Source organism: Cynoglossus semilaevis, chromosome 3 (assembly GCF_000523025.1).
Source record: "Cynoglossus semilaevis isolate Cse_v1.0 chromosome 3, Cse_v1.0, whole genome shotgun sequence".
Lineage (NCBI taxonomy): Eukaryota > Metazoa > Chordata > Actinopteri > Pleuronectiformes > Cynoglossidae > Cynoglossus > Cynoglossus semilaevis.
In genome coordinates this window covers 2,893,049-2,919,931 of record NC_024309.1, presented here as the reverse complement: position 1 = coordinate 2,919,931, position 26,883 = coordinate 2,893,049, and the positions used below count along the sequence as shown (strand labels likewise).

At 41.2% G+C, this 26,883-nt stretch overlaps 1 long non-coding RNA gene across 2 annotated transcripts; it reads right to left on the bottom strand.

Moving 5' to 3' along the window:
* On the bottom strand, nt 1-26,479 carry LOC107988368 (uncharacterized). Of its 2 annotated transcripts, XR_001759872.2 has the most exons (4): nt 26,078-26,479; nt 14,011-14,129; nt 10,089-10,185; nt 1-510 (listed from the first exon to the last, which is right to left on the bottom strand). It is a non-coding gene; the product is annotated as an uncharacterized LOC107988368 (long non-coding RNA). The 2 variants fall into 2 exon arrangements; XR_001759871.2 differs by lacking the exon at nt 10,089-10,185.
* Nucleotides 26,480-26,883: the final 404 nt, after the last annotated feature.

Here is a 26,883-nt window from a genome sequence, read left to right as displayed (position 1 = left end):
TAAAGTCCCAGAGAGGAAATTGAAGCACAGCCAAAGGCTGAGTTTCTGCACCGCACTTGGGAAAAAAAAAACTGCCACAGTTCTGAGCAAAAGTTGAAGTATAAAATTGAGCAAATGTACTCACTCCCTTTTTTCACAACTGTGCTATGAATGTATTACCATAAACACAGCCTACACACAGGCCGGAACACATGTCCAAAGTTAGTTCAACAAATAAAAAGTTGAGCAAACCTCATTCAGCAGGGTCTAATCTCCACAAGTTCACTGCATAAATAAAAGTTTCATGCTCACTGTACACATACTGTAGTGGATATTGTCACTCTTTGTTTCTCACTTTCACACACACACACACACACGTAGACACACACACACACAATGCTGCTGCCGCTAACACAGGAGACAGTTGTTGCTGGCCGCCCCAATGCCTGTCATGGCTGTCAGGCCAAATCCCATGAATTATGGCTCTTCCAGATGTAAGAGATTTCTAAGCTGCCTCCAACGGCCTGCGGTCTGTGGTGAGAGAGAGAGAGAGGGAGAGAGAGAGGGAGAGGAAGCAGAAAGAAAAGAGATTTGAGTTTATGCAGTGTCATCCAAAAAAACGTTGTCCTTCTCATACTCTCATCTTCATTGTCTTTTGCGTTCCATCACCGTGGACTGAAACACTGTGCATATCTGTAGGGATTGTTTAACACCACACAGAGTCCGTCAAGTTAAAACTCATCATTTATTTAAAACACATCACAGTGATGGTGGAACCGAGCAGTTGCTGTAACATTATTGACAGATTTCTGCAGCCCGGTTTGATTTCCTCACGTGAACGTCAGCGCCTCACATTCATCCTCCTCCTTCTTTTACTTTGTTCGTCCTGCTCTCACTTTTTCTCTCATTAGTACTTTGTAACCAGACAGTTTATTTGAAATTATGAAAGCATTACACCCTCTGATGTAGCAGTTTAAAAATCAATAGCTGAAACCCTAGCCGCCTCACTTAAGCCCTCTGCTATGGCAAAGGGGATGTCTCTTTCTCCCTCTCTCTTAAATGGTAATTTCATTTGCAGTCACTAAGACCTCACCGATAATTACCAATGCCCTGAGAGAGGAAGGCAAGTGAGGAGAGCGGGGAAAGACGGGAGACGGGAAGGAGAGAGGAGCGATGGATTAAGAAAGGAGAGGGAATGCCAGTCATTAGAAAAGCTCTCCTTTCTCCTCCCTTTGATCAGAGTTAAGAACACATTGCCTCGGTTCTATCGCTCCCTGACACCAACCTCTGAAAGAAAAGATGGAGCACAGGTGGGGAGAGAAGAAAAAAAGGATAGTGAGGAAGAGACCGATCCCTGAAGTCTTAAATAACAGGCCTTAATTTTGACATTGAACCCCCTCTGTTCTTGGGTTACACCCGACCCACCGTCCCCTTTTTCCCTCCACCGCCGTCTTCATCTCTGAAATGAACTAATCAGAAAGAGGAATATGAAGTGTCCTGAAGGATCCATTTCTCTGGAAGCATATGGGAATGATTGATGGGGGACAACTTTGCCTTTCCCAGGTCGTTCTCCCCGCTCACATCTGGGAGCATGCAATAATTTCCTTAATTTTAGACGCCTGTCCCCCTTTCCTTGCTCCTTCCTTTACCTTTATCTCCCCCCGCATCCCCCTTCCCGAAATAACTTCAGATTTAACTTTAGTAGGAAAAATAACATTTCTCGAACATTTCCCTCCTCTTCTCCTCTCTCACAGGCAGTCATTTTGGCTGACATAAAGGTAGCCTAGTGGTCACCAGATGTTTATAAGGACTGTTGGGGCAATCCCCTTGTTTTTTATGGCTCCCATGATTCTTCTGTCCGGCTTTAGAAAAAAAATCTAAGAACTACTTATGTCATATAGCTATGGTAACTGGATTTACCATATGTGTAATGTTAGAGGATATTTCATTATGACACCGTAAAAGAGCCACAAGGAATAGCAGTTACTTAAAGACTTTTTTTGGTACTTTTGAAGAAGAAGGCACTATAAATAACAACCTGAGACACAAAAAATCTGTGTTTTTAACTTTTTTATACACAAAAGCTAATGTTGGGATTCGTACTTGCAGCAGAAAAAACACATTTACCAGTGAATCGCATTAATTTGTTTTTCTTTAAATACAAATGTGATGTAAATACAGTCGTTCTGCCTTCCTACAGAGAGAGAGGGACAGGGGCATTTCAGTTTAGTTCCCCTTCAGTCAGAACTTATTGACCCCACAGCCAGATAAGCCAAATATTGGCTATTCTTATATTTTATATATCTGTGATTGACTTTAGACACTCCGTTGATTCTGACAGTTATTTGGAGTGGGCCAAGACAAAACCTTGGACTGTTCACCAGTCCATCACTGGGCCATATGTAGATTCACACTCACATAAACACCTATGGATATTTATTGACCCATTAACCTAGCCCTGGCTGTTTTTGGATTCTGGGATGAAACTGTGAAATCTGGAAAAAATAGTTTGAACTCAAAAAGACAGTTCTCCACCGTTCTTTGTCTGCTGATGCTGATTACAACATCATTAGTGACTGTTTTTTTTCCCCAAACATCATTAACCTCAAACGCACTGTTTTCCAGTTGACAGTTGACAATTACCATCAGCATGTCAGACTACAGTAGTGAGCCACAACACATGCTTGGACCAAGCCCTTGGTAGATGTTCCTTTTATACTCAGATTTTACATTAAAATCTGTCAACTTGCAGATTTAGTGAACCAAATGAACTTGTATTTTAGGGTTTTTTTTATCTCTACAGTTCTACAGTTCTGTTTTCCAGGCCTTAAATGTTGATTTAGTTTGTTTTTTTTTTAAAAAAAGATCAAATATGTCATAAGCAACAGAGCACATCCTTTTTTATACTTTCTCTTGTCAAAGATTAAGATTTATAAATTACTTAGCAGTTGTGTTGTTTTTGTTTTTTATGTCACTTTTGGGAAGTATGCTAACTACTTTCTGGAAACAGATGATTTGTGTACATATAATTTGCGCTCGAAAAAATAATTTGTGTGTGTGTGTGTGTGTGTGCATTTTCCAAACCATCAGACACTGCAGCTATGTGTTCAGTATGCTGTGGAAGAAGAGAGAGGCAGAGTCAGTCTCCTCCTCGACGGCAACTGGACCTTGTTAGCTGCGCATTGAAATCATCTTTGACTTTGGGTTTACAATAACAGAGAGGAACTTCGACCACTAAACGCTTTCGGGAAACCCGCCCGCCTGCCCTCCTCCTGCCATGTGATGATCCCACCTCTGAAATATTCAGCAACATTAACATTCCGATGGGTATCATCCTCTTTCAGACACAATTCGCTTTGCTCTGAACACAGACCTGTGGGCCGAGGCAGGGAGAGGCAGATGCTATCTGCTCTCATTCTTCACAGCATGTCTCCACCTTCAAACACACACTTGTAAGTGTGTATATTTGCTGCAGAGATAATACAATAGTTTCAACAAGTCCTACAACAAATCATTGTAAAAGTTTAACATAAAATGTAAAACTATAAAATTAAGACGTAACTTTAAATGTAATTTGTAAAACTATAAAATTAAGACGTAACTTAAAATTAAAATGTAAAACTCTGGATTAATGCTGAAAAAGAAAGAAAACTAACTTTTACACCTGTATTTGGTGACTAATTAAATAACGGAATTATTATTGAGTAACATGCAATAATAGGCAGATAGACGGTGGAACTTTTGGATGAACTGTGCGCATCATTCTTAAAAAAATTTACATCTGATTAATCTGCAAAAATCATTAGCCCATCGTTTAATTTTCATGTCATTTCAGCTTTGCTTTGTTTCATTTAAATTGTTGTTGATTATTGTTCAATCAGGTTAAAACCTGTTTGATGGTAATTACTAATAACGCGACCATGTGGGTAAATTGTTTTGCCAATCAAAGCCTGCGTTCCTGGCTATACTTACAGCTGCTTTCACGTTGTCAGGTCTCACAGTAGTAATGTCTCTGTAGTTCTCTAAGTGCGAGTGTGTTACGTGTGTGTGTGTGTGTGTGTGTGTGTGTGCCTGTTTGGCCTGTAATCATGTGTGTGATCATGTGAGAGACAGAGCGCTACACTTTGAGTACAATTAGCCCGGCATTAAGGCATCTTAATTGGTGACATTCGATCTGAGACAGCGGCTGATGAACCACTTAGCTGCAGACTTATGGATTAGCACCTGACACGGCTCTCCCTCTTCTGAGATGTAACTAACAGGTCAGGAATTAGTGCTCTTAGCACTGCCTTACAAATGAAGACAGCTGTATTGACTAGCAGGGAAAACTACTCTCTCCTCCAGTTTGCCAGTGTTCACCCTGCTGCTTCAGTCCCACCATTGTCCTTCCTTCATATTATCTCACTCCTCTCTTCTTTCCTCATCAAATGAAATAAGGCTTTCCTGTGTAAAAATAAAAGAGACTTTGCTCTTTCCTGGACAATTTAATCTGCCATGTTGGCAGCAGGCCACTCACATTTGGCCATGACAGAATTTGGCGTTTTATTGTCATGGCGCTCAGCCTGTCTCAGTTGTCTGGGTAACATGCATCAGGGTTCACGGGAGCCCCATAAATGTCATGTAACAACGGAACTGCTCGGGAGAGGAGGAGGAGGCCCCTGCCAAAAAAGGAAGACAGATAAAACGCCACCAGTGTTGGAGATGCCCTGTTGCATTAAATTATGTTTGCGCTCTTGTGCAGATGTGAGTGCAGATGCGATTACACTAAATACACTCGTGCTGTAAAAACAGGTGGCTTTGCATACAGTGATTGACAACAGATACACCTACTTAAGCACCAAGTATATCTGCACTGCTGTCGGTTAAACAACCCCATGTTTGGACGCCGCCTCCGTGCCTTTCTACTTTATGTGGGTGTGTTACATTTTAGTCACACTGTCTCCTCCTGGGGTCACTGTCATGTGCTTAGAGTGTCAAGCAGTGAGCGTTTCAAAAGTAGACACAGCACTTGTCCATTAATGTGTCCCTAATGTCACATACCTCTGCCTGCACTCATCACTCCTGGCCAAGCGTGGCCTGAATTGAGTTGCTTTAAAAAAATGCAGCAATTTGAAAAATTTGGAAAAATGAAAAATTTAAATACAATTTTTTAACCAGAATTGGTAAAATATATATTTGCAGCCAGTTTTTAGGTATAGCATAAAGTGTTTCATAACTCAACAAGAGTGACTTCAGATTCTTTTCCTTCACATCACAAATAAATACTCCTGTCCTTGGATCTCTGGATCATTACTATTCAACACAAAGCCTATATTCTAAACAACAAAGCAACTCCAGGCCGAGGCAGGGGCCAGTCGGTATTTCAAACACCCCTGAGATTCTAGATATTCTAATACCGTGGGACCTCCTCTCATATTTATTGTGGGAATCAGAATTTATGATGGGTAAATTGGGCTTCTTCATCTGTGTGCCGGGGGGTTGCAACATGCGGCCGAGATGGCTTGACTTATTGATTACAAGGAGCAGTATGCCCCATTTCAAAGGGAAGGAGAGCCCCCGCCACGTAACTTCTGAGAATTAATTTGCCCGGCATGGGCCTTCATGAGAAACACATGTCTGTTCGCACACAGAAATGCATGCACACACACAAACCAAAGCCTGCAGGTACAAAAACAAAAATCACACTCACAAAAAGAAGAGCAACATTGGCATGCAGCCCCCACAACCAAACCTGCCACCCCTCAGCCCCCCCTTCTCTCTCTAGCTCTCTAGCTCTCTCTAGCTCTCTCTCTCCCACACACTTCACACAGACATAAAGTATCTTCGAGGTTCTTACCTAAACTGTTATAAATATATGCCTGATCCTCATCTTAAATCTGGCCTTTATTCTGATAACTCCAGACCAAATATTTAAATGGTGAACCTGAAAACATCCTCACACTCCTGAAAACCTCTCAACATTCAAACTGGACAAAAACTTACGTAATGAATGAAACTATAAACATTTAAGAATGCACATTTTAATTAATGATAAATACAAAATAAAATAAATAATAAGTGTAAAATGTGAACATTGCATTTAATTCCCCGCCTTTTGATGAAAAACTATTTATTTATTACTTTATATTTATATTAAATTAATCAGGTTGTGAGTGTCTTTGAATTTTTTTCAATATTTTAATATAGTTGCTAATTCTATTCCGATTGATAAATTAAACCAAACTTCTTTCTCATTATATATATATATATATATATATATATATTTATGCGTGAGTATATATATATATATATATATATATCATTTTAAACTTTTTTTTGATTATCGTATTCCTCCTTACATTTATCCGTCAACAGTGATGGAAACAAATCTGGGCCTCAGTCTCATCCAAAGCATTTCCCCAGGCTGATCATTCAGCCACAGCTGAACTATCACTGGTTCATCCCTGGCATTGTCCACTGGATCGCCTCTGTACTCCAGACACCAGCTCCTATTTCGCCAGCAGCACTCGCGCTAATTTATCATCATAGCCTTGACAGACAACACATCTGTGTGTGTGAACGGATTGGGTGAGTAAGAGGGAAGTGAAGATGGGTCCTGGGGATTGAAGAGGAGTCGGAGGGAAAATGCGGTAGCTTGGTAGATCAGGATCATTCCATTGGCAAGACTTACTTTTAAAGGCTAATATTTTGTTTGAAGGGCGCCGTCCCACCCTTTTGACTCGACCTCTACTGATCCCTCCTGCCTCCTGCCATAACGCACTGTCAGCTAACGCCCCCTGGCAACCGGGCAGCTCATTGTCTTGGACTGTCTTGTGTTACAGGTCACATACTCCAGGTGTGATATGAAAAAGCACCGAGTGCACCGACCTGCACTGGTTCAGGTTGCTGTTGTACAAGCCCACCTTCACCGTGACTAGATTCTCCTGATTGTCCTGTGATAAATATTCCCTTCCTGAATATTTATCACGGGCAGCCACTGTCGTGTTGGTCGGCGTGGCCGAAACTAACTCCTGATGAGCTTGATGGGCAGATTGGTGCAAAGACGAACCCACGGCAAATGGCGAAACGCGCACACGTGTCATGTTCACATATGCTAAGCTGATATTCATACGGTCTTGGTGTGTGGCTGTGCGTGCGTGCATACGTGTCGAGGCAGCAGGTGTGCGCTTACACGCATTTTCATGTGTGTGTTCAAGCAAGCATATCTGTTTACTTTTGCTCTCCAAAACCCACTCACATTAGAATGCAGGAGACAGGACACATCTTCTTGCTTCTGTGAGCTGCGAGACAGCTCAGTCGGAATATTTTAGAGTACACACAGATAATGCAGCTGACACACATACGCATAAACACACACTCAAATACACACGCACACACACACAAAAATGCATACCTCCCTGGGGTACCTCACATGCCGCACCTGAGGAGTGCAAAATGGAACTTTTTAAAAGCCAAAAAACACTTCTCCCGAACAAACTAGTATCACTTAAATATACCACACCCGTGTTTCTCTCTCCTCTCCCGCGACAGGCCGTCATTATCTACAAGCGGTGGCTGTTTTGGCTGCTTTTTGAGAAAGGTTCCGCTTGTTGTTTTTCTATCTGAGAGCATGGCAACATGACAGACGGCAAATGCATTATAAACTATTTAGAATGCAAGCATCAAACAAATTTTGGTATGGAAATGGAAGAAGGGAGTAGTTTGAAGATTGTAAATTTAGCGTGAAGGTACACTCCTGACACGTCCCTCCTGAGATGTTTCCCTTGAATGAATCGCTCAATTGTGAATTGTACGTCCTGCAAGTCTTTCATGGCAGTGTCACGAAAATCTATGTTGTTTGGGGGGGGGGTTTCCCGTTGTTGTTGTTGACTTGTTTTTATTATTTATACTGCAGGACGTTTTTCTTCATGTAAGGTAAATGAACTTGTGAACACACACACCCACACACGTGGACGTGGACTACAGTAACCAACTGGTGTGTGTGTGTGTGTGTGTGTGTGTGTGGTGCGGACAAACACACATGCACCTTCTGCTCTTATGAAGATAAATATAGCAGGGGCTAGATTTTCACCCACACTCACTGAACGGGACGTACACATTCATCTTTGCTCTATTTTGTGTTTTGGTGTGTGTGTGTGTGAGGAGGGGTGGGGGCTGATATTGGGGATACAGCAGCGAGGGGTGTGGGCACCTCGCCGCCTTAGCAATGTATGGAAATGTATGTGCATTTTTAAAGTAGGGGGGCTAAATTTATTTCTCTTCCCCCTCATGTACCCCTCACCCTTTCTACCCCGCCCCCTCGTCTCCACACCTCATTCCCAAAGCTGATAGACCTATGGATGCATGATAGATGGAGAGAGAGAGAGAGAACAGCAGAGAGAGAGAGAGAAGAGGGAAGGGGAGGGAGAGGGGGGTCTCTGCATGGTTGCATACATGCATGCATGGATGTAGCTGTATACACCCCGCTATCCTCTCAAATGCACTCTTTAACGTCACACACACGTATATGTATGCATATAAACACACACCTCTGAGTGCTGGATTCATGCACACACCAAACCTAATCCATAGTTTTACATAATGGGGAGGAGGAATGGTAAGAGGAGAGGCAGTCCAGCTCCTGTAGCCGGGTGATAAAGATAATATGAATCATGTGACTCTTTCTGCCTTTCCCTCTGTATGTATACACGTTCACCTAGGGAGATGCTGATATGCTATAGGGGAATATAATGAGATATGGAGAAGGTCTCCCCTGATCGTCAAGAACACATGTGGGTCATATGTGTGCTTTGTGCAATTTTTACTGTGTATAAGTATTAAGGTTCATGGTATACAGAGACTTAGGGAAATTGCTCCAAGTAGAAGTCATGGATGTGTGTGTGGTGGGGAGTCAATTGCGCCATTTGTGCAGATTGCATAAAGACAATATCATAGAGGAAGCTCCCTCCAGTCTATTGTTTTGATGGATTTTCTGCACATTTGTGTAATAATGTGCATATCTGTGTGTACTGGGAGTTTGTTTGTCACTGGAATTAATTAAGCATGAAAATTATTCAAATTCAAAAGAGTCAGTTAATTATTCGGGAAAAGTTAATTTTTTTTGGAATATAATTAAAGGCATTTAACCATCAGGGACAGAGTCAGATCAAAGATGTATATTTGATGTCATGCAGATAGCATTTTTAAATTAGCAAAGCCTGTTAAGTTTATAATTATCACTGGTGAGAGAACTGAGGCACAAAGTTCTTTTGTGTTAATTCTGGGCCGGAAATAATCTCTAAAGATTTGGAGGGAAATTAATTAGAAATAAAAGCAGATAGACATGCAGATTGCATTTACATTGCAAATAATTCTAAGCAGAGCAGAACATAGGTTTTTTTTTCTTTGGCTTCATTTTGTTCTGCAGCATGTGAAAATATTACATTTCTTTAATTCTATTCAAATATATTAACTTCCTGTGTCATTTTGATACAATTGATTTCATTTCAAACATACACAGGAGCAGGAATTAATGTTGGCATATTTCTGCTCGCATTAAGAAAATGTATTTCTCTACTGTAATTTGATTGCACAAGATGACTTTTTTTTTCTCCTTATGTTTGGAAAAAGTGCCATGTTTTAGGAAACGTCTGTCACAGCCTCAGCCTCTTTTACCTTCTCTTCGTGTTTCTGCAAAAACTGACACACACTGTAAGGTCCGGGTGACAAGACAGAAATATATATATATATATATAAAGGGCTGTGTGTGTGTGTGAAAGAGAGGGTCAGTCTGTGAGGGAGGAGAGGGAGGGAGGCAGAGAGGTGAATTTTATCTCTCACTATCAGCAGCCCCACAGAAAAATAGAATTGTTTCCTCCATATTAGGAATCAAAGCTAAGCCCGCTGTTATTGTGGCCACCATTTTGACTGAGGCTGACAATACCGTAAAGTAGCAGGTGCGTCGAGAAGAGTGTGTTAGTGTGTGTGTAAATAATATATATATATATGTATACTTTATATATTTCTCACATCTGGGGTTGTACAGTCCTCCACATGTTTTTGCTCCTCGTACGCTCCTCATGACTTATGACGATGTGTCCATTTATGGCTGGTGCACAGTGTGTACGCACCTGCAGGTGTCGGTGCCTGCTGCTTTTATAGTCCCGGGGAACTGTTGACCTCACCCACAGACACAGCGCCCCGTGTGTTTTTTAGAGACCCTCTAACCTGTGTGTGGAAGGAGATGAGACGGGACAGAGATTGAAGCTTACTGTACAACAAAATCTGATGGACATGAGCGAGAGCGTGTGCTGCATGTGTGTGTGTGTGTGTGTGTTTGTGTGCTTTGGGGGGTCAGGAGTTGAGTTGCTCTGTGGAAAGTGTCTCCAGAGTGTTCCTGGTATTGTAGTGTTTTTTTTTTTTTTGTTTTTGTTCTTGATTTTTATATTGTTTTTTTTTCCTGCTTCTTTGCTGGCTTTTAATATTGATTCACTAACACATTTTCATATAATCGCTGAAAATCTATTATTACTATAATTATTATGCTATTTCTGAGATTAGAAATTTCATTGCAGCATTTTATTCCATGTTTATATTATACTTTTATTTATTATATATTATTACATTTTCTGCTTTTTTGGCAGAAATAATAAGAGGTAGGCAAGAAAAGTTTTAATTAAAAAAAAAATTATATAACATGAAAACAGAAGGAGAAAGGTGGAGTGTGAGTGGAGTTAACACGATGAGACGGTAGGCAGGTGGAGGTGGAGTTGTAAAAAAAAAAAACTGGCAAGGAGGTGAGAAAAAAAAAGAGAGCGAGATTGGAGGAAGAACCGGTGGGGGTGTTTGTGAGGGGGTGAGGTCAGGGAGCACTGCATCCTTTTTTATGAGAAAATGAAGGTGTGTTTGTGTGTATGTGTAGATATGTATGTGTGTGTGGTGTGTGTTTTAATTGTGTGCACAAGGTGAGGGGTGAGGCCCAGACGTGTTTCTTGCAAAAACATCTTGATAGAGATGGACAGTCAGAGGCAACGCTGTACTGTGTAAGGTGTGTATAAATGTGAACACAAGCGTGTGTGTGTTTCTAACCCTTCCGTGTGTGTGTGTGTGTTTTAATAGCCACAGTCAGAGAGCCTCTGTCAGACGGTCAGCTAATTGGCCATCTTACAAGTACAGCAGAGGCTGCTCGCAAATTGGCAAAAAGGGCAACCGGCTTCAATCTGATACCAAACTCCTTTCTGTCACGATGCTGTCCATTAGACAACAGCTTAAGTCAGGGAAATGGAACAAAAATAAAGAAAAACAGATTACAAAACAGGGGGAAAATATAGTGTAATTGTGCTTTGGAGACGGCGTTGTTGTGCCCGACCCATGTGTCGGGAGACACGGGAATCATGCCCGATTTAGCATAAATTTAGTTGGAAACGTTGCCAACTTATTTCTTCTGTTTTTGTGTCTATGCGAGTGTGTGTGACTGTTGCAGAAGCCTCATGTATTTTAATCCATGTAAAGTCCCAACTGGGCTCCAATTAGGAACAGGTTTCCTAACACCCTAAGGGGAAACTGATAATTATGCTGTTGACTGTGGTTGTGACTTAAAGTGTTAATATATCTGTGTGTGTGTGTGTGTGTGTGTGTGTGAGAGAGAGAGAGAGAGAGCGAGAGAGAGAGAGGGGAAGAATGAATTATAGTTGTGTGTATGTGTATCCATGATGTTATTTTTTTCCCCTCATTTGCTACTCTATGGAAATGATTCTTTATAATTAAACACAATTGAATCCTCTTATTTCTGATGCTGACTGAAACACACACACTTGTTTGTCGTGTTGCACATTATGCTATAACTTTAAAGCCCAACGACATAATTAAGTTTAAATTTCTCAGAACATTTTAGTTTTTTTTTTCAACCTTCCAAGGCTTGTTTGTGTTCTTGCCCTCAACTAGATAAAAAAAAACATAAAAATACTTGTTGGCTATTCCATATGATTCATTTTGTTTAAAATGATCCGTTTGCGTTTTCATTTTTAGCTGCAGCCTGATGCACCTTAAATCCCCTGTCTACCGTCTAACCTTGAAAAGAGAGAGTGACACTGATGTAGTGGACGGCACACCTCTCACATTTAAACCTAAATGTTGAAAAATGTCCCCTCACATAAAATGGATGACCCATCCGCCCCGTCCACTGGTGAGAGAGCTTTGTTTTGCAGAGCTGACAACAAGACGTCTAAGACAATGGGGACATTTTACTTTTTCTTTTTTTTTTCCCAAAAATTGTAAATCTTGCCCTAGAAGCAAAAGGGACAGGGACAAAAATATATTCATTTTAGTCACTGCAGTGTTTTGGGAACACGAGGGCCCTGTTCACTGTGTATTCATGAACTCTTACTGTGGCTGCCACCATTTCCATATCATGTTGGCTGAAAAATGCCACACCGAGGGGAATTGAATATGAGATATTAACAGCGTTTTTCTAAATGCGTACAGATGTCCGAGCCAGAGTACGCAGATACTGCTGTGAACTGCTGAAGACTCATTCAAATCAGACAAGATTTAGGGAGGGTTCTAGTTGTTCAAATCCAACTCCAATTTGCAAATCTGAAATAATTTTCACACTCGCCTCAGAAGATTTTCTTCTTCGAAATGAAGGGTGTGGAAAGTTGAAAGGGGCACGGGGATTGTTTGGAGACTGCAAAACAGCATAATTGTTTTGCTATCCAATCGGGTGTTATACTACACATAATATATGGTTATTTCATACAGCCTCCAGACTGCCAAGATGTTTTCAATTTGGCACAGCCCTGCGATCATGATATCACAGAGAGAGAGAAAAAAAAGAGAGCTTCCAGTCTGGGATGGCCAGAGCAGCGAGAGGGCGATCATTTCACTAAACTCAAAAGCTTTTTTCTGCTCCTCTCTCGCTCTCCCTCTCTCCCTCTCTCCCTCTCTCTCTCTGGGACGAATAATTCCACAGTTGCTGAGGCACTGAAAAAGCAATCTGCGGAATACCCCAGGGTCATGTCTGTGGCCGAATGATTTGTGTGAAATGTCATACATTAAATATAAGTTTAACATTCAGCCCGGTGCACTGTAAAACTGCCCTGTCGTTGCCACAGTCCGCCATTTCCCCCGTGCAGTGAGGGTTTGGGTTCAGGAAAGCGGTCACAAAGGATTTGGACAACACACACATGCAAACATACCGTCTATATGTGTGGAGATATATAGAAATATAGATATGTAAAAGTAAAAAAAGAAAAGTAGGTGCACAGACAGACAAATAGATGGACGGCCTGTCTAGAGGCAGATGTTGGCTCCACATCCAGGTTGAGATGAGGAAGAACTAAAACCTGAAGTGAGGTGGTTGAGTTTTTTTTAAAAAGGTTGTAACTAATTCATAAAGTTTCAGGAAAATAACAGCCACTGAGAGAAGAGAAGCCAGAGAGACAGAGGAAAAAAGTGTCTCCAGGGACTGAAGTGAAGCAGTCATCCCAGCGTGAGAGAGAGGAAAGATTCTGTCCATCCCGGCAGATGAAACAGAAATGACAGAGAGGGTACAAAGGATGCCATCTAGCAGATGGACAATTGATGAGATTTCTGCCTTTCCTCTCTGTCTTTTCTATGTTTTATTTTCCTCATGGCTTGTTTATTTGCACTGGGCCGGTGTCTGTGGAAAATCTCTGAATGGCTGCGACGGGCGCATGTGTTTGATATGTAAAGGAAATGTGATAAGTTTGAAGAAACCTTGTGGATATTTTAGAAATATGAAATTCATTGAAGATGGCTAACTTTAGTGGTGATCAAAGGCCGAGCAGTGAATGTTTCTAAGGACGGAGGCTGTGAAACAGTGTGATCAGCCGTCAGGTTGGATGTTGTTGATGTTCATGGATGTAATCGTCGACCTGTGGTCATTTTTAAGAACTTTTCCTTTTTTTTTTTTTTTTTTGCATTAAATAATAAAATAACACATGAACTCTTTCCGACACATTCTGCTTATTACTGTCATGAAAGAGCGTAGCGCCAGATTTATCAATTTCACCTTGAAGGTGTTGTACTCACCAGTGCATTTGTAAGCAAGTCGGGACTCTTTGAAGACAAACACACTATCGTACAATCTGCAGCCCCCTTTTCTCCTTCTCCTCACCTCCCCGTCCTCTCCCCACTTCAAAGTAGAAGGCCTAAGATGAAGGTTTGGAAAGAAATGGAAAACAAATTGTTCATTTGTATCTGGGAGGAGACCAGACACTTGAGCAAATTCTCTCTGCATTCTCTCTTTACCCAAGATGATTTTACTTCCCAAGGTAGGTCGTTAAAAGCGTCAGAAAGCGGCGGGGACCTTGTGAGGGCTGTTTCAGACCCTCGCCCACACAGTCAAATGTGTAAATGAGAGTGAAGCTGGTCAATGGCTACCTTCAAGACCTCAAGAAAAAAATATATTTAAAAAATACAGATATTAAATTCCTACGATTGAGAAAGATTCCAACACCTTAACGAAAATTGAAATTGATGTTTAAGGATCTGTGAGATACAAGTGGTGAGTGAAATATTCACTTTTCACACAAATGTTTTCATTTTAAGGCCATTTATGAGCACATGGAACATAAAGGAATAAAACCGCAGCACCGCTGAAGGACCAACAACAGTGAAGTTTTATAGTTTACTCTTTAAACCAGGGCTGTCAAGCAATCGAAAAGTTTAATGTGATTAATCACAGAGTAGTTGTGGATTAATCATGTTCAAAATTCTGTACGTTGCTGGAACAAACAGACAAATAGCAGCAGGTAGCTTTATGTGTTTTACAACTAATTTTATTTTTAACAAATGTAATTGTTAATATGGAAAAAATGTCAAATGTCAATTGTCATTACTGTGTATCTCGACGGTTTCTTCTAGATTGTGTTGATAGTTTTCTGTCAAAACTTCAGTGACACAGTTGTCTTCACCTATTTTAATTGTTTTTTCGTCAGTTAGCTTGCGCCCTAAACTCAGTGAGGCTAATCTGGCGCAGGACGAGCGCTCTACCTGAAGTTTAAGTCATAGCAAAGACATGCTGGGCGTTCAGATGGTAATTTATGTGTGTGCTTTGGTGAAACAAAAACTCTTTCTAACAGTGTGTTTAAATGACATGTGTATGTACTGTGTCCTAAAGCAACCATAAGTGACTGGAGGGTGAAATTATTGAATGTGCCGCACATTTTTTTTTACCTGTTCATTAGCACAATTCACTTGTTTTAGGTTTTTATTTTTCACAACAAATCTAAATTCCATACAGTCTGAAAGTTCACATGAGCTACAGGCTCAAAGTCACCCCTCCACCAGTTTCTGTGTCAGGCGTTGATTGATGAGAAAAAGTATCGTGTGTCCCAACAGTCACGCCGTAGTATTCCCAGATCCCATCTGAGCACCAGAGTACAGTACCTAGGGAATTAACACCTATAGTTTTGGTCTGTTTTAAACTCAGATTAAATTCAAGAGCCTGTGCTGTAGTTCAGCGCCACATGTACGTATTTAGTACGGCTGCAGCCATACATGCAGTACGTCCACCTCAGTCCATAGTGGCTGAGAATGAAGGAAGGACTCCATACCTAAGGGTATATCAAAGTAATTCACATATGGGAGAAAATGGGTTGATGGGAGAAGGCCAGACCGTGGCTCCTCGGCCATTATCCATAGGCAGACAAATCAAGCCAGCAAATCAGGAACAATGGAGCCCTCAAAGAGCAGAGTGGGGATCAAAGCAGTGCTAACTGGCCATTGCAATCCAATTGAAATGTTCACTTTACATCTCTCCAAAGGTAATGGATGTGCCGAATGGAAGGTGAAAAGAAAGCACTGCCTGCTTACATTTGACGTAAAATTATGGAGGGTAAGAAGAGAAGAAAGGAGAAAAAAATACATGTGACAGGCCTGGCCTTCTCAAGTCATCTACTGTAGAAGCTCCATAATGTCCCTTGGTTATTTTGACTTTGAATCTGCAAAGTCCAATTTTTTTTCACTCCCTTTTTTCCCTTCCTTTGAACCTTCCGTTGGTAACATTATTATGATATATGAGATGTTATAGTATGGCCCCTGTGCGTGTGGAGTAGAACTGAGGCGGGCTATTCCTTAAAGTGTCCTCTCTCGCTCTCTCTTTCTCATTTATTCACCCTGTGTCTCCCAATCTGTCTCCCCCTCTCTTTGTCTCCCCCATCACTTTTTCCCTCTGTCTCTCCATCTCCATTTGAATGTGTTGATCACCTGGGGAGATGCTGCATTAATGCTGACGCCCAGTAAAAAGCACAATCTCCTCTTTATTTATCTGCACTAAAATTCCTCCCGATCTTTCCAGCACATTTCACTCAATCACGCAACTCAGGCCATTCCATTAGCCACACAGGGGCGTTTTACCCCATTGAGCACCGCACGCCCTACACTTCTATGAATATAGATTCTCTTAAATTATGTATAATGGGAGTGCTCAGATTTTTAGCATTTTTACTAAGAGGTTTTGAGGGAGTACGAGTTGTTTCTGCTGCTTTTTAAGTGCATCTTCAAATTCACTGTGTGTGAGAAATTTTCAAATTTGTTTGATGCCTTTGACTTTGTGTATTGTTACGCACATGTACTGTATACTCGACTCGGTTGTTAATACGTGCACCAACGGTATGTGGAGGGATATTGCGTCAAGTGCCACTTCTGACTCCCAACATTTTTCACAATGTAATTAACATGATATTCTGTATAATGATCCTTTAATATAGCTTCTGTAAACCTGAGTCATGAATAAGGCCAATCTATCCATCAGTAGAATTCTAATTTATCTTTTCAAGTGCGTAAAAAAAATCCTCTGTGATTGTAAGACGAGGGACTAATTAGATGTCAGTTCATTTCAATTCCCATATTGGCAGTCATGTCCATATTCCTCTGTGGGAGGGAGGGACACAGCTGAGCGACGTCCACAAACAGTTACAGCAACTCTATAATCACAACAAAATCAACATCCTCATTAGTGAGTCCGAGCTGCTGCCAGTGTCCAAAGAGCTTTCATAGACTCTTTAGCCTTGATTTCAGGCAGTGATTCTGTTTAGTGTCGGACTTGAAGTATTTTACATTACTCATACTAGTGCTGTAATTGTAAGTCATTATATAAACATCAATTAAATTGACCCAGTTGAACGGGGTTGTGCAATATAAATTAAATACTGTATCAATGAAATGCATCTGAGTCAAACTTTTGCCTAGTGGTAGTTTTCGGTATAAAAGGAGCATCTACCAAAGGCTCTGCAAGTATGGATTTGTCTCAGCTCTCCAACTAAACCAAACCAGTAGGCCCATGTATTAGTATGGACATGTGTGATGCAGATGCATGATGCAGACTCTTACTTTGAAATACTGCGCATTCATTTCGCATTCATCACGATAGTGTGACTTTGTTGACATACGATGCATGTGCTTGAATGTCCCATCTGCAGTCCATAACTGTCTCCTATTAAACGTTTCTATTGTGTTATAGCACAATATTTAGTTATTATTTTTAAAATGGTAGAATCTGTAATTTGCTCATAGTTCAGTTTGTAATTCAGAGAACATTTTATATATTGTATTTCTATAAATGTTACTGGCAAGACACATCCACATTCACACCTCTCTGCTGCCTAGTCTAGTACCATTTCCAAGTGTGAGTTTCTAGGCTGAACCACATTTCCATCAAAGTTTAGAGAACTAACATTCACTGTTTACACGTACAGGAAGTTAGTTCAAGTAATTGTCGTACATTAAGATATGAGCAGAACCAGCCGCAGTCAGTGTTTGATTACATAATTCGTTTCTATCTTCCAAAACAATGTTTGAATGTTTATGACGTTCACATCTGGTGGCAGCAAACCCCAGCTAGGATTTTTAATTTTGCTTACTCTGCAAACTCTGATTGCGTTGCTGTGTAACAGCGTACCAGTAATTTGTGCCTTTTGACCTTTTTTCTGTCTGTGTTACCACCGAGCTACAATCAGACTTTGAGCTTTACAGTATGCGCCTGCGGTTTGTGTCACTGCAGGGCATTTTTTACAGCCGTAAACCCCCCCGAAAGTCCTGCCCAAAATGAGTTGAACATTACATATCTGGTGTATTTTATGGTTCTTTTACATTGTAATTGTTAACCACAGGAGTGCTTAGTTCTGCATCTACTTTAGAGGCAAACATACAGCCAAGAAGTGGAACTCCAGCATGACACCTACTGGAACTGGCTAACCAGTTATGTTGCACTTAACTTGGCTTTCTTGTTCATCCTGAGAGCTTTTTTAATTTTTACTTTAGCAGTACATGACTGTACACAATCTCACAGTATTTATTACAAAGTATTTAGATCACTCTGGCATAGATAAGAACAATCTAAAGTATTCAGTATTTAAATGCAATATATTCATATTGCCTTCAAATTATGTATATTGTAAAGAATGGAATGAAAAAGAATAATAGTTAAAGTAATGCCAACTCCAAGAAAGAAGACAGAGCAAACACATTACCACTTATATTTGTTTTCTTTTGGTTGAAGGGATAGGAAAACAGACCACAAAAAGGGAGTGATTTTTCCCATAGTTATTTGTATAAGCTCATGCCACCAAATGGCCCAAAAGGGGCAAATTATGTGCTATGTGTAGCCTGTAGGCTATGGTCGGCCCAGTGCTGTGAATGCACTTTGGATGCCCTCAACCAGTGGTTTCGCTATCACTAGAAATCTACATTGAAATTTTATCAAAACTAACATTTTTCCATGATGGAACAAATTCACAAAATACAAAAATGTAGATTATTTTCACTATGCTGTGCCCACTTCAGCCTGTAGTTGCTCAAACCAGGAAAGGTTCAAGGTTCACCTCGAACAGCATTGTGACAAAAAATTTTAAAACCTAAAAGCCAAATTTAAAACAAAGACATGCATTATTTTACACAACACTATTCTAAAAATGCATTCCACTACAGAAAATAAAATTTAAAAACTGAGAATTATGACTTACCGCAATCTTTTCCAAGGCTTGGCTTCACAAACACTGCCCACCCTAACCTCAATTATTTTCCTTTGGGTTGATACCAGTGCTGCTCCTTCTCTAGTCTGTTTGACTGATCTCCGCTGTCATTTTATCAGTGGTATTGGAGATATCACTGTACTGACTTTTTATCTTTTTATCTTTATTTTCAGACTACATGTAAACGATAAACGAAAACAAGAAAAATACAGACATGAACGTAAAAACTTGCTTATTCTTTGATAAAACAAATGTTTTGTGTACACGGTTGATCCTATCGTGCTAGTATCCAATGTTCATGTATCGATCTAACACAACTGTATCATTGACTCGCATGTTTTTTTCCCCTCAACGTCTAATCACTTCCTGCTCAGATATGATTTTATGAAGAATTCAGAAACGCTTCTTAGTTCTACATAAAAAACAAATTGTCAGCTGATGTCAAATTTATTGCCTTGATTCCGATAAATTGCCTTCATAAAACCTGATGTTGCATTGACACAGCCAAATATAGTAAGTGTTCCAGTAACTGCGTGATGCCTCAGCACACTCACATATGCACACCCACACCCACTCACACACAACTGAACATACGACAATACTTTCACATAAAGACGCTCACACACAAACACTTGGTATCGATCTACAGCTTAGCTCATGCCGGCAGGTAGTCCAACTCACCGGTTATTCTGAGGAATTACATTCAGGAGCTCGAAACACACACACTTTCTCTCTCTCTCTCTCTCACACACACACACATATACAGATCATTTCCTGTTGATATATCTACACAATTTGTACACAAGCAACACTTAAGACACCAGCACTACCTCTTAACAGACCTAGCATTGAGTTTGTCAATAACACACACGCACACCCACAGGCTCACAGCCCCATAACTGAGCCATGTTAAATGTCACCACAGTGTCCAGTTCAATGTCAGACTTTAAATGTAGCTTTTTTTCCCAGATGAGAGTACAGTTGTGAAGATTACCCCTGCGTCACAATGTGTGTGAAGGAGTGTGTCGGACTGCGGTGCACATTTGTGCACATCGCTTTTTGTTGTGAGCCTGGACTGCCGGGCTCCGCCTCCACCGATGCCCCGTCCCCCTTTTTTGAATCTAATTTGAAAACAAGTACAAGGAACACAAAGTTCACTTTGTAAAACCAATGTTTGTTACAATGGAATGTTTCTCATTAAAGTCACTCAGCCAGTATAGACAACAAAAGAACCTTTCAGTGAAGAATATGAAGTGAAAATAAAAAACAGGGCACAGCTTTAGCTGGCACCGCTCCGCTTGTAATATGTTATGTGTGCAGCCTCGTTCTCCGCAACCCAAAATCGGCCTCTCTTGTTTGAAATGGATCAAATTAAGACGTTCAAGGATTTTTCTTGCCCCCTCCCAGCCTTCCAAAGGGTCATAAGTCTAATGTAATTATAGCACATAGCTGTGGTAAGGGAAACACATGCCAGCAGACGCTATGAACATGCAACTTCTAAACTGTTGCTTTTTTACGAGTGAATCAATATCTTTCACGAAGGCCCCCGTCTGACCTCGTATTCTCCCCTTAAACTTTCCCTGCATGAAAACAGCAGGAAGCCTTGCATAAAATCCAAGTGGTATTTAACATACTGTATATTTTGAGTTGTCTTGTGGTGTTGGGTTTTAGAATTTGACGTCGCTTAAAGTGATCGTGATGAATAATACTACAATATTTGGAATTTAAAACAAAAAAATATATTATTGTAGTTTTTTGTATTTAGTTTTTATTATTTGCAATGAAAGTAATTGAGTATTTTTACCAGTATTTTTGTTACTACAGTATGTGATCCCTCGGATTATACAGAATATGTTTTTCATCATGGGGAAAATGGGATGTTTGCATAAAAGTTGCTGTCATTATTCTGGATTTCAATAGAGAGGGATATACCACAGCTGTCCAAGGTTCTCTCTCTCCCTCCCTCTCTCTCCCCCTCTCTCTCTCTCTCTTTCTCTCTCTCTCTCTCTCTCCCTCTCACTCTCTCTCTCTCTGATGACGTACATTAAAAAATAAAACCAGATAGAGGCCAAATGGATGACTTTTAAAAAGGGCTGTCTCTTAAATGAACCCCAGAACTCCAGGCGTATAGCACTGACCCATGATAAGTTTAACTTAAAACTTAAGAAAAATCAAAGGAGTTGGCTGCTCACGACACACGAGCGTGCAAATAAACACACGCACACACACTCACTAGGGAGTCTGGTAGGAAAAGAGAAATCTGCTGCTCACAACTCTTGGGTACGTAAGTGCACACATATGCACTGACAGACCACTTGGGATTCTGCGGCTCCTGTATACTGTAGCCCAGTGATCAGCAACTAGTGGCCCGCTGGCCAAAACAGGCCCACTGAACTTTCGAATCCAGCCCAGAGCAGGATTCCAAAATCGAGTGTCCGGCCCTCAAGGTGTCTTACCAGAAATGTCTGGGCCTCCTTTAATAAGGGTTCATTTTGAGTTAAGTTTTGCATCCAATTTTCTATATTAATAATTCCAACATTTGGAAACATCTACCTGCTAATGGTCTTTCTGTTTTGTCATATGTAGCAGTGTTTACCTCAATGAATTATTCTGGATAAATCCAAAGCAATCTTGTGAATGATCCGATTAAATATTTTAATGAATTTACTGCATGCTTTTTCATATGGATGTGTTGCTAAGGTAAATATATTTTTTTTTTTAATGTGTTATAAAAACCTAGTTTTTATTTGGGTTGTAAATATATTTAAATCTCACAATTTAGTCACAGTTTAGTTTCCCAGTGGTGCTAAAACTATTTTATTATTATTATAATTGCTGGACCAAAATTTGTTTCACAGTTTATGTCCATTGGCCAATTGTCAACCTGTTGGTACGTTCACTTAGGAGAAACTGAGTATTTGTTTCTATTTCAGTAAGCTTTGATTTGTAGTAGACAATGGTGAACTTTGTTCTCAGTTTGCTGGCACTGACCTTAACCGTTTGACTAAAAACATGCGTTTGTATCAAACTGGAGCCCAAATTCCCAAATGGAGTACTGGGAATAAACAGATGTAAAAATACACAGTAGGAAAAATAATAATGGCCCTGGTGGATTTACCTCCCCTTTACTCTATTCAAACATTATGGACTGAGATATAGAATCTCTCTTTCCTCCCTTTAACTCCCGCCCATCCTCTCTCCCCATGCTCCCTGCACTGTCCATGGCGTTCCTTTCTCCCGTTTGTCCTCATGTGTCACCCAGCCACTACATCATAGATTTCAGAATCCCAGTAAATTGTATTTAGTCTAATTAACTGTAAATTTAAATCTGAACAGTGGCCTCTTATTTAGTAATTATTTCTGTTTAAAGTGGCCTTGATGTCTCGTCCTATTTGAGCTCAGTGTTATCTGCCTAACTCAGTTACCATCTGTCTGCAGACGTTGGTCTGAGGCCAGTTGTCATTCTTTCCCTCGGCCAAGACAGAAATAAAGAGAGGGAGAGAGAGAGGGACCAAAGAGGAAAAAAAAATTCTATCAATCGGTGATAAACTCTGTGTGTGTGTGTGTGTGTAGGGTGAATGTGGCAGTCCAAGCATATGCTAGCTCTGGTATTTGCACTTTCCAAGCATATGCTAGCTCTGGTATTTGCTCGATTGGTAATCAGCCAAACACGCTACAAGTCTCCTGCTGTGATTTGCCCCCCTGGTGTGTCTCCAGTCTAAACGCCTGTGAGTCAGTCAGTGTTTTCCCTATGCCACCGCGTGTGTGTATTGCTACAGTATATATCCTTCATGTACTCATTTCAGTGTGTGTTCACGGGCCAGTACATCAGGGTACTGTATGTCCACATGCGTGGTTTGTGGGAATCTCAGGATTTATTTTTGTTTCCTGTGCCTTCCCGCTGTTCAGGGATACACTCAAACCGAGGTTTACAGCACATGAGTCCACGGCCGTACGCGCTCACAGATGTGTGTTTTCCGTCGGATGGGAATACAACTCCTGGGACATTTAATCTAGAGGGAATTTCACGCTAGTTACTGCTTGTCATCAATCGTTTCTAGCGTAAAATACTGCAGCGATCTTTTATTGGCGGATGTTCAGGACAAATTCACCGTCAGAGCCCCCGAGTCCCCCGCTGCCCTCTTGACAGACAGACTACATGTGCAAAAAAACAAAACAAAATGGAAGACCCTGGGCGTCAGCTGAGGACGTTGTTTTAGATTTGATGCTTTAAGGTTGACACAAATTATTCCGACTCGTTAAATGTATTGGCGTGTGTGAGAGTCTAAAGGGGAAGCTGGTAGCAGAGCTCGTATTTACAAATAAAAGAAAAACACACAAAGAGACAGGTTTACACAGCACTGATATTCATCTGTTTAGACAGCCTAACCAAAGCCTTACTGCTAACGTCAACCGTGACCTGTTAATGCCTGAGCCTAATGCTAACCCAACCACAATTTACATCTTCGTCCTAATATTGACCAGAGACATAAGAATTAGTTTCTGCCTCATTAGGACCAGGATTTGGTACTAATTAGAACTATTGATCCCTAAAAACAGTTTAGTGACCATGCCAGATAGGATCCACAGGAGGTAGCAGAACACACACACACACACACACACACACACACACACAGAGAGAGAGAGAGAAAAACACGTGATCCCAGGCTTATGGAAAGACGGATCCAACTGTACCGTGTCTTCCGTATGTGTTCACTTAGCAAGCCACAGATGTTAGCACCACCGTTAGTACTATGGTTTCCCTCTGTGTGTGTATGTCTTTTGCTGCTTTACTGCCCCATCAACACACACATATGTGCACACACACACACACATCTAAGAGTCCTGTCCAAATGGATTTTAGCAGGACACATATTTTACACCCATCTAAATCGCTCAGATGTCCAGGCTCTTCACTCGTCTTCTAATGCATATCACAGTCTAAGAAATGATGTATTTCCTGCAGCCGTCTTTAACAAAACAAAAAGTAGAAAGAAAAAGGAGGAGCTTCTGACCGTAACCTTAAATGTTGGGACAAAGGAATGTATTTTTTCTGCACGTGTGTCCCACTGTGAAAATGTTAAATCTTTAAGTGGGCACCGAGCAACAAAGAACACATTTGTTTAATAAGATAATCGCTTCACATTTGAGTCTTAATGTCTGGACAGAGAGGTGAATTGTTGTTTTCTGAAGACATCGCAAATGGCATGCTGTCTCTGAAATGTGTTCGCTTGTTTTACCTGACCCACTTGTAGTGTCTATGTGTGTGTGTGTGTGTGTGTGTGTGTACTGTCCCTCTCTGCTAAGAAGGTTGTAAATGTAATCTTAGACACATGTTACTTCAGCTGATGTTTTTCAGATTGATGTCAGTTGTGATTAGCATATCTTCTGCCAAGACACAAGAGTGCTCTTTGGAGTCTCATACACATACACAAAAACACACATACACACATATTCACTGTATACGTAACATGAACTTCTAGTAAACATCCCTTACTGGCCATTTTAAATGATTGTACAATGATGGGGTTTTTTATGTAGTTATTTATTTTGAACCCAGAAAAAAACTGTAGTGAGAAAAGGAGGAAAAATCTCACTGTTCACTCTTCAAATCAAAATTCTACCCTGAGACACTCTCCTCACACCCCTACTCCCCAGCAGCATATTATTACTTCCTGGCCTTTAAAAAAAAACAAAAAAAACACACACACATTTTACCACTCCCCCGCCTTCAAATTTAATGTCAGTCTGTCTGTTTGTTAAAATTACGACTGTAAAGCATGGCGATGTCAGTGCAGCTGTGACCAACAGAAAACGCTTTCATTTACATTCATCCTGTTTTCAGGAATGAAGAAATTTCTCCTCAGTGTAAGACAGTGGAGGAACTGTGCAAAACGAATTTCTTCCCCATCTCTGGAGAGCAAACGGTACAGGGATTCAGAACACACCCCTCAGACAATAAAAGAGGAGGGGGTCCTTTTATTTTTTTTTCTTTTCTCTCCTGTCTCCCCTCTTTTCCCCAGTCTCTCTCCAAACCTCCCTGACCCTGCCTCCTCTTAACCTGCCCAGCAGAGTGAGAGAACAAGTGTAACGTCAACAAGGGACGGAGGGATGCGAAAGACAGGGAAAGAAAGTCAAATAAAAGTAGTTAAAAGAAGAGCCGGCGAGTAGTTGGAGGGCGAGGAGGGGCCTGAAGAAATAACAGAGAGTTATTGACCAAATACTCAGCGACAGAACAAGAGAGGAAGACGGATGCAGAGGGGGGAAAAGAAGGGGGAGAGTAGATGAGAATATATATGTGGTGGCCAGTGTTGTGAGACAAGGCAGGTTGCTGTCACTTTAAAAATGACTGTAATAAAAGTGACCGTCGGAAGATGGATCTGGTGATTTTGGCTTGCTAATCAGTCATCTGTGAAGAGGACCACAGCCCAGATTTAGCGGCAGGCTGACACTTCTTGATTGATGCGTGTGCCTGATAAAAAAGGCCCATTAACTGTCCTCCTATTAAACTGGGTGAAATGGCAAAAAGTGATCTTCTCTCCCACTCTGCTGTTCTTATCTTCCTTTCTTTTCTTTTTCTTTTTTTTTACACCCAATGGCATTTTTAATGTATTTTTTGTAATCACTTTTCCCCTCTCACAGTTACAGTTTTACTGAATTGGGAGTAATGTTAATCAGCGAGGCCTGCTAGTGTTCTGCGTGTGCGCACTTGTTCTCACGTACTGTATTTGAACCGCAGCCTTTCCGCTCAAATCAATAGATCAATAGGTGGCAGAAATCAATGCTGCGTCTGGTACGTGCATCACAGGTTCTTGTTAGGGATGCAAATGAGCGAGTCCCTGCATAGTCAGGAGTGATGTCAGAAAATGTATGACTTCAAGCTTTCTGTTAGCCTCATGACATCCGTCAGAAAAAAAATAATGACCCGCAGCTGAATCTCATATCTCCTCATCTCTCCCTCTCTCACTCTGACACACACACACGCGCACACACACACACACACACAAAGATTGCCTGCAATAATAATAACCCCACAGACGACAGCCTCAGCCCCCCTCTCCTCTACCACCCCCTCATCCCCACTTCACCCCCCCACATACAATCAAACAAAGCCTCTCTCTTACCTTGCGCATGACCAATCCTTCCATCTCTCCCTCCTTTTTTTTCCTCCTCCACCATTCTATCTATGCATGCTCTCTGTAAACCAGCCGAACCACACCTAACTCAAGTAACACCTTGCACTCTCTCTTCCAGCCATCCCACAGCCTACAGCATGGCACTCACGCCCCCCAATAAATACAGTCCAGGTCTGCCGTTTTCCCATCTATCCCTTTTTCCTCTGCCCTGGTCTCCTTTTTCTCCCCTCTCACTCCCTATCTCTCTCACTTTCTCTCTTTCTCTGTCTTTCCCTCTCCCCTCGCTCCTGGCTGGTGTTGGTGAAATATCAGACCAAACGGATTCCAGCTTTTTTCTCTGGCTCAGAGGGGTTGTTCTGTGCGATTTGGCCCTGGGGTGCATTTCAGAGCTTCTCATGTGAGAGAGGGGGCGAGAGAGAGAGAGAGGGAGAAGAAAAAGAGTGTGAGAGAGAGATAGACAGAAAGAGAGACAGGCAGAGAGAGTGAGAGAGCAATGGTGAGAAGGTTGTGTGTGTTTCTGTGTGAAAGTGAGACAGGGGAGAGAGGAACAGACAGAGCAGACACTGCAGGGTTCATCCCTGTCTGTCTTAGGGGCAGTCAGTGGTTTTGACAGCCTTTTGAACCAGCAACTCAAGGTGTGTATGCTCTTGGTAACTTACCGAGGCCTTGAGGTGGTCTCTATACATAATCAGGACAATCCACCTCTGTGACAGGTGTGTGTGACCATCTTGAATTCTTTTGAGACCGTGGATTTCAAGTGTCTCTGTATCGAAGCGCCGCAGCAACCCTGGTAC